The sequence below is a fragment of the Lathamus discolor genome, chromosome 4 (genome assembly GCF_037157495.1).
Source record: "Lathamus discolor isolate bLatDis1 chromosome 4, bLatDis1.hap1, whole genome shotgun sequence".
Taxonomy (NCBI): Eukaryota; Metazoa; Chordata; class Aves; order Psittaciformes; family Psittacidae; genus Lathamus; species Lathamus discolor.
Genome location: NC_088887.1, coordinates 47,390,017 through 47,398,316, shown reverse-complemented (window position 1 = coordinate 47,398,316; position 8,300 = coordinate 47,390,017). Strand labels below are relative to the sequence as shown.

General features: G+C 49.8%; 1 protein-coding gene across 2 annotated transcripts in view; it reads left to right on the top strand.

Moving 5' to 3' along the window:
* The first annotated feature begins 1,780 nt into the window (after nucleotides 1-1,780).
* RAI2 (retinoic acid induced 2) overlaps nucleotides 1,781-8,300 on the top strand; it is a 43,879-nt gene continuing 37,359 nt past the window's right edge. The window contains exon 1 of one of the 2 annotated variants that reach the window (XM_065677376.1): nucleotides 1,781-1,938. The gene's annotated coding sequence lies outside the window, so the exon portion shown is untranslated. Of the gene's footprint in view, nucleotides 1,939-2,697; nucleotides 2,716-8,300 lie in introns of those variants that run through there. The other variant, XM_065677377.1, reaches the window with a different exon arrangement.

Genomic DNA, 8,300 nt, shown 5'->3' with positions numbered 1-8,300 from the left:
GTGACATTAAATCTGAGAGGAGTAATCACTGCTGGCAGGTAAATGGTGGCTAAAAATGAAGGGAGGAACACGAGAACAGAGCAAGTCCAGCCGTGAACCATTTGTGGTGGAGGGACCTTTCTTAGCCAGCTGTGATTTGGCTGCCCTCTGTGGATTTCTCTTCTGTAAGTTCATCCATTTTCCCCTCAAACCTACACAAGTACCCACTGTCAGATGGCAACAGGCTGCACCGTTGCATTTGCGCAAAGAATCACCTCCATATGGTCAAGTGAAGCGGCTACCTGCTACCCTCATTTAATGACCACCAGCCCCTACTCACTCCTTCTATGGTACTCGCGAGCAAAGGAACCTCTGCCACCTCCTCCCTCAGGTGCCCTGTCCAGGCTGATGTACCTAACTGGAAAGCCATTTCAAACCATGGCCCATCACTGCTAGCCTCCTCCAAACTTTGTCCAGTTCTGCCATGCCCTTTTCGAGATGGCAAGACCAGAGCTCCAGCAGTATTTGGGGTGCAGGTGTACGATGGATTTAAGACCAGTATAAAATTCATGTTCCTCTCCACTGCTCTCCAAACAAATCCTGACATTTGACTCAATCTCCTGGCCACACTGAGCACAGAACTGACATTTTCCAAGCTGGGCTTGTCCCTGGGCTCTCAACTTGGGAAAAGTGATGGCCAAAATCTTTCCATACTGATGGGCAAGAAAGAAATGACTGACTGCAACTGCACAGTTGTGCTGTTTGGGAAAAAAAAAAGAAAGAAACAAATCCCCAAACTTGGCATAACAGCAGTGGATGTTAAATCCCAAGATGCTACAAAATTCGCTCTCAGGCAGCTTGACCTAAATTCTTATGGGCAGCAAGGAAGCCACATATTTGGAGCATTTCAAAGAAAACTAGACAAATGCCCATAAATTATCCTATGAGGGACATTCCTACTCTCTTTTGGAAGATGGATTAGGCAGATGACCTACTAAGTATTTTTTTGCCTTCTTTCACTAATTTCTACCATGTCGTAAGTGCGTGTGCTTTACCCTTTCTTAGATTGCAATCTGTTTGATCCAGCACCAGTCGAAGGTTTTGAAAAGCCCATTAAACCGCAAGAGGAAATCTCGAGTGGTTTGCTAATATCAACAGAAATCCAGATGGAATTACAATCATCTTTTATGTACATTCGAGGGCATGTTATGTAACACTAGCCGCAGATTTAGTTTAATGCGCTGCACCTTCCAATAAGCTGCAGGCAACACTAATAGAGAATTGAAACCTGTGGAAAAATCTTTTGCCCTCGACAAAACCATTTTAAAGCGTGGAGTCTGCGGTCAAAGGGTCTTGGGAACTTCTGTCAGATGGGAAAATCGAGACAAGGGAGGTTGAAGGTGGAAAAGAAGGGGGGAAATTTCAAGAGGGGAGATGGGGAGGGGGAGTAAAGAAAAAATAGGGAATTATAAATGTGATCAATCTGAGACAGGGGCAGAGGAGGCAAGGTCAAAACTTCGAGCGAGCAGGGAGGAAAGAACCACCGAGACGGGTTAACGGGGATGACGGCGCCTGCTGCAGCATCCTCCCGGGCGCCGGGGTTGCTCCCGCAAAGCCTGGTGCCGCCACGCGGGACCCTCTGTGGTCCCTACCCCACGCGTGTGCGTGCATCCGTGCGCGGATCCCGACCCACTGCAGCCACGGGAAGAAGGGATCGGAAGGGGGGGGAAGCGCCGGCGGGGGGGCGGAGCGAAGGGCGGGGGGCGTGGCCTGGGGCGGGAAAGCTCCGCCCCCCTGCCCTCGCCCCGCCCGGCCCCGCCCGGCGCGGGGGGAGCGGGACGCGGTACCGGGCAGGGCAGGGCTGTGCGTCCTCGGCGGCGGCGGTCGGGCTTGACAGAGGCGGGCGGCGGCTGCGGCCCCATGGAGCCCAGCTAGGGGCTGCCGCGCCTTCCAGCGGAGGTAGGTGCCAGCGGGCGGCTGCGCACCGACAGCCGCGGGCGGGCGGCGCGGTGACAGGTTGGCCGGAGCAGCGCCGTTTTGCGGGAATCTTCCCCCCTCCCCCTCTCTGCCACCCGCGGCCGGGCTCTGCGGTACCGTGCGCAGGGCGGCGGCGGTTCCGCGGTCCCCGCTTCGGCCCCCCACTATTGTTTCTGGTGGCGCCGGGCGGGCGCAGCGAGAGCCCGGCGGCGGCTTTGTGCGGGTTGTCCCGGCGGTGGGGCTGCGGCGGTGGCGGGGGGGGGGCGGGCGCGGACCGTGGGGTCGGGGCGAGACCGTGGGCAGAGACACCCCTGTCCCCTTCCTCCGCCTCCTCTTCTTCCATGAACAACTTATCCGGAACCGCGGCGGTGGGTGAGCGGGGAGGAGCGGCGGGTGCCGCGGCCGGGCATCGCCCCCCACGGCTCGTGGGTCCTGCCCCACGGGAGACAAAACCGCGGCCGGTCACCGCTGCTTTAAGCAGCCGGGTCCGCGCTCTGGAAGGACGAGATTAAAAACGCAGGGTGGGTTTCAAGATGGGCGATAATGGGGGGATTTGGTATCCTTCTCGTAGCCTGTCTGAAGCGAGGAGGAGGGTGAGGATGAAGGTTTACCCTTCCGAAGTTGGGAAGGAATTCCGCCCGCTGTCTCCCGGCTCCTTGGCGAGGGCTGCCCGGAGGATGAGCTGTCACCTGCGTCTCCCGTAATGGCTTTTTCTGAAGGAGGCTGTCGTGGGGCGCCGGCATCGGCTCGCCGAGCTCGGTGCGTGCGTGGCGGCGGGTGCCTCGGTGCGGTGCGAGCTCCGCAAGTTCTGCATCCCTCCGGGAGGTGCTGCAGGGCAGCTACTCCCATTCCCTCCTCTTCTTTTCCCCGTTTAAAATTGGTTTTAGTGGCTGTTGCTGGCGTTAGTTTTCTCGCGTGCCGTTCTCCATCAGAGATCTTTTTAAAGAAATAATGCTTTAAGTGCAAGATTCAAAAAAAGACATGTCTATACGTAGTCTAATGGAGATGTACTGTTAAAGAGAAAAGAGTATCTGGTTGCCCATTAATTCTTCAGGTATTTTCCATTTAAACTCGATGAGGAAGTATTCTTTTTTTTTTTTTTTTTTTTCAGGTAACCTTTCATGCCATTTATCACTAGTAAATTGACTTAACCTTTAAAGTAAAGCTTTCCTCATGAATACGCTACTGATTGGAGTTTGGGGCAGAAAATCAGCACACTTCCAATTTTTTTATATGTAAATTTGGAAGAGCCTTTCCTTCCTTTTCACTTCGACAAGTGGCCCTGGTAATTGGATGTAACTCCAGTAACTAGTGCAGGGGGCTGCCGACAGCCCACACGTTTGCCTGTGCAGCTCTGCCAGAGCAGCCTGTTCCATTAATGCCCCCTCACTATTTTGTCCTTGGTGTCTCTGATGAATTCTGTAGCATTTCTCTGATAAGCTCCAGTGGGACCCTGAGGGAAACACTGAAATGTCTTTCACCTTGAGAAATGGTTGAAGCCAAATTTGAAGAAGGGATAACCACTCGATTTAACTGGGAGCAGTGCTGAGTTTCTGTATATGCATTAAATTCTGGAGGCACTCCAGTAGCCAGAGCTGTCCCTGTCAGACCAGGAATCACCCCAGTGATGGGTTTTGCAGGGACCTGATTGCTTCCTACCACAACTGGAAGCGATAAGCTTTTGCAAGGCGTGTGGATCGCATTGCAAGTGCGGGCTGGAGGATGGAGCTAGTCATGTAGCGGGCATGACGTGCGTGAAGAGCAGGTCGCGCCGAACACGCTACAACTTCAGGAAGCTGGCGTTTGCTGTGCAGAGCCTGCAGCGGTGTGAATTACAGGGGGAAAAAGCATTTGCGTGTAAGAAAGGCAGCTGGCTCATCTCCTGCCTGAAGAACTCACTTTTTTTTATTTTAGCAAATCTGGCTCCCCTTTCTGCCTTTGCCACAAATTGCCGGTGTAGCTTTGGGCAAATCATTTCACGTTTCCCTGCCTCTCCTCTCCTCATCATTGCCTGTGACCCACCAAGGGCTTACCTGTACCAGGCTGTCTGTTCAGACCCTAACTCAGATGCTTTGCCTTCCTGAGCTGCCTTGTGCACAGCAGTCTGTAGTGATAGGTGGGACCTAACTGCTCTGAGGGGATACGGTCTGACATTCAAATGGTGCTGCTGAAGCCAATCCTACTGATGTAGCAGCCTTACAGTGATTCATCAGTCTCTAATCCTATCCCTCTTCTAATCCAGTCATTCTCTGCTGCTAATCAAATTGCCCGGCACTGCTCGAGCGACGCTCAGCTGCGTGCTCGCCCTCGTGTCAGCTAGCCTACGTCAAGGCAGGGAAAGCAGTGGCAGCGAAGATGGGCTGAGCATCACCAGCTTTTCAGGGCAGAGACCGTCTGTCACTCAAAGTTTGTAAAATCTGTGGCACGAGAGAGGCCCAGTGTGATTTCCAAATACAAATCATGGCTAGAGGGTAAATTGCAACAACAGCACAGAAAAATGGGCAGAAAATGGCACCTCGGGCGTTCCTGTGCAGCCAGCTGTGTGCACGTTGGGAGGGAACGGAGGTGGAAGGGTGCAGCTCCCTCGGCGTAACAACAGCATTCTTATTTTAGCATGGACGACAGCCAAAGATAAGGAGTGGTTGTCATCCGGCTGGTTGGAGGATTTAAAAAAAAGAAAAAGCGGCTGGGAAATAGAAAGGGAAATAAAAACCCCAGTAGATAACCTTGCAAGTGATGGGCTAGCCACATAAAGCTGGCAGTACAAGATTTCTCCCATAAAATCCAGAATTATCCTAATTAAGCCCAGACCCTGTTCGATGACACATGGCTTATTTATTTCAGATGTTTCTAGGTCCTACAGATGGGGCCAAATGTGAAGAGTTTGATGTGGCAGATAGTTTAACCCCAATTACTTCTACATAAATCACGTGACTGTTAGAGGAGCTGAGTGCATCTGATGGGTGCCCCAGAACAACTGATAAATATATATATATATATAAATAAAATAAAATAAAAATTTGCCCTGAATAATCTCTAGTGCTGCAGGTGAGGGTTTGGGGAGAGGGGTGGCCATCCCCTCTGTGAGCAGGAGGATGAGGATGCAGGAGCTGTTGTGGCACAGTGTGCCCACTGGTCTGTATGCACAGGCAGCTGAAATGGTGGCTTTGTAGAGCAGGCAGCCAAACAACGGGAAGCAAAATGGGAGCTGACAAATACTTCTGTTATGAAATTGGGATGGATGAATATTTTATGGGGGCACTTGCCTTTTTTATATTACTATTTTATTTTATTTTGAGTGGAAGGAGTCAGTAATGTGTGACACTAGCCACGAATGGCTTTGTTTTGAGATCCAGCTGCACTGGGTCACCCTTCCAGAAATGTCATCTACAGAGTAACAATACAGTAAAACACTTTCAGCATTCCTTGGGTTTTGCAGGCAGTCTTCAGGAGGAAAAGGTTTTCCTTCTTTTTTGCTTAAAGCTCTAAGCCTAAATTCTCCCAGCAGACTCCACATTTCAAAAAGGAGGCGGCAGTACAAGAGGTCGTAGGCTGCCAGGGATCATTGTTAACCTGTCTTGGTTCTCCTCAGGAATTTCCATTCCTGGGCTTGCAATATTGCCTATCCCTCCCAGGGCACCAAGCAACTCTGTAAACAGGCCACTCTCTGAGGGAGCTGCTCTGCTGGGTGATTTAGTGGTGCTCGTTAGTTCTGGCTTTCCCTTTTTTAACTTAAACAGGTCTGTCCATGCCTTCCTTTAACGTGCACAGCAGCACTGCAGTGTGGGTGGGGTGAGTTACAGGGTCGTGTCTGTGGGATTTTGCCAGTCCTGTGGGTGGCTGGATGTTCTGGGAGACCCTATGGCCGCTGCCACTCGATGCTCAAGTGCTGCCTTTAGGAGTGAGTGACTGGACCCCTCTCAGCCGGACCTGTTTCCAGTACCCTTTAGTTTTTGCTAGTTAATAGAATCATGGAATGGTTTGGGTTGGAAGGGACATTTGAAGATCATCAAGTTCCAACCCCCCTGTCAGGGGCAGGGAGACCTTCCGCTAGAGCGGGTTGCTCAAAACACCGTCCAACCTGGGCTTGAGCACTTCCAGGGACAGGGCATCCACAGTCTCTCTGGGCAGCCTGTGCCAGTGTCTATCACCCTCACAGTAAAGAACTTCTTCCTAATGTGCAATCTAAATCTACCTTTTTTGAGTTTAAATCCATGCCCTCCTGTCTAATCCCTACCTGCCCTTGTAAACAGTCTCTCTCCAGATTTTTTGTAGTACCCTTTAGGTACTAGCAGGCTGCTGAGGACATGTGCACCTCTGAACATCCCAGGCTGTCGCTCCAAATTCAATGGTTGGGCTAATTTTGAAGACCAGTCACTCCTCCAGTGTCTACATGTGCTTCAGTCTGTAGAATTAAAATTATTTCTCTGCTTGTCTTGTGGCATGGAAGCAAGGAGGTGGGAGAAGTGCAGCGGCCACCATGAGGGCCGAGGGGACAATGGCTCTCAGGTGCCCTGGCAGACAGCATGCTCCTCGCAGCAAAGCCAGGTTATTTTGGAGGAGTGCAGGTCTTCTTCAGCAAGAAATAATTCATTAATGGCCAGAGAATAATCACTTTACTCTGAAAAGCCTCTCCAGCTGCATTGCACCAACTGTTCTTTTTCAGCTTCTGAATCCTTAATGACAGTAGCAGCTAATTTCTCTTTCTGTGTTTTTCTAGCTGCAGTGTCCTATTTTCTCTGAGTTTATTGGGAAAATAATAGAAGTCATTACAAAGCTACTTGTCACCTTTCAGAGAAGAAAGCCTCTTCCTGGTTGAATGGCCAAGTTAGTTAGTTGGTGACTGACACAGACAATAGCGACTTTTTGAACCCATCAGTTAGTCATCTATGCTTAGTGAATAAGCCAGTTAGCTAGAGGAGTGTTATTTAACTTATAGTCCATGAATATCCAAAGTCGGTGAATAAACCAGTCACAAGCAATGTAACAACAGCATGTGTGTATTCTATTGCATGTAAGCAAACCGCCCGTAATACAGGGTCAGAAGTGGCAGAGTCAGAAATGTGTGTTTGTTGTGTTTAATTTTCTTTAATCTGATTGCCTTTGAAAGCTTATATGGCAATACTGCACAAAACAGTCCTTGGTTTAAAAAAAATAATCAGGTCATCCTTATATGTTTATATACTAATTAGGTTAAAGAAAACATATTGAGGGGCATTGAGCTAGATGATGCAGAAGGGCAACAAGAATGGAAGACATGGAAAACTAAGTAAATGTGAGGTATTTTTTGTGTCTGTATGATACACGTCTTTCTGATTGTTGGTGATGGATTGCTTGCTGTAGAGCTGGATCCCCACAAGGCCACTGCAAAGCAAACAGGAAGGGCAACACACTGTTTTTTAATCAGGATTTTCCCAAACAAGCAGTCAGGCGTCACTGTCTCAATAATAGATGCCTTCATCTCTGGCCTTGGTGATGGGCTGGAGATCAGGAGGTAGCTCTTGGCCAGGGTTCTGCCCCACAGAAAGGCAGGGGAAGAGGGCTGCTTGTGTGTGGCTAAGCCTTGCTCTCCAGGCTGTGGGATGCTGTGTGGATGCCAGAAGGAAATAGGAACATATGTACAGATATATGTTATTGTACTCTCCCCACCAAAAAAAAAGACTTTCTCCATTGGTACTTCCCAGGGAAGAAAATGAGAAGGATGATTCTTGTTTGGAAGAATCTTGCCTGTGTTATTGTATTGGATAGCTGTCTTTGGGTTTCTTGGAGACGGTTGTTGCAGGTCCCAAGCCCCTTGGACCTACTATGTAAGATTGTTGACCTTGGGGAAGAGTTTTCCACAAGCTCCATGGAAGAGCAGTTGAATCGCAGAACCACAGGGTGGTTGGGATTGGAGGGGACCTTAAAGATCATGTAGTTCAAACACCCCTGCCAGATCAGTGGAAGATCAGTGGAAGCATGAATCTGCAGCCCTGGAGGGTCTCCAGGTGTGACAGCGGAGGGTCACTTTGGCACAGGATGCTCTCTACCAGAGACAGCATGTGGTGCGTAGATATAAGTAACTATATATACATGCAGGCAGATACACACGTGTACTTGCAGAAGTGTATCCTAAAAGAAGGAATACATGGAAAAGCCTTGCTCTTGTAGCCATGAATTGCTGTTAAATCATCTCTGGTCTCTAGGGAGTGGATGGAGTTACCTTTTGCCATTTCACTATGGTTAGGGTGGATTCACAAGGTTTCCATGATGGAAGAAACTGGGCTCTGCATTACATCTCTTCTGCACTGTATGTGCAGGATATGTGAAAAGGTGTCGTTCCCTCATGGGATTGGTGGTGCCAG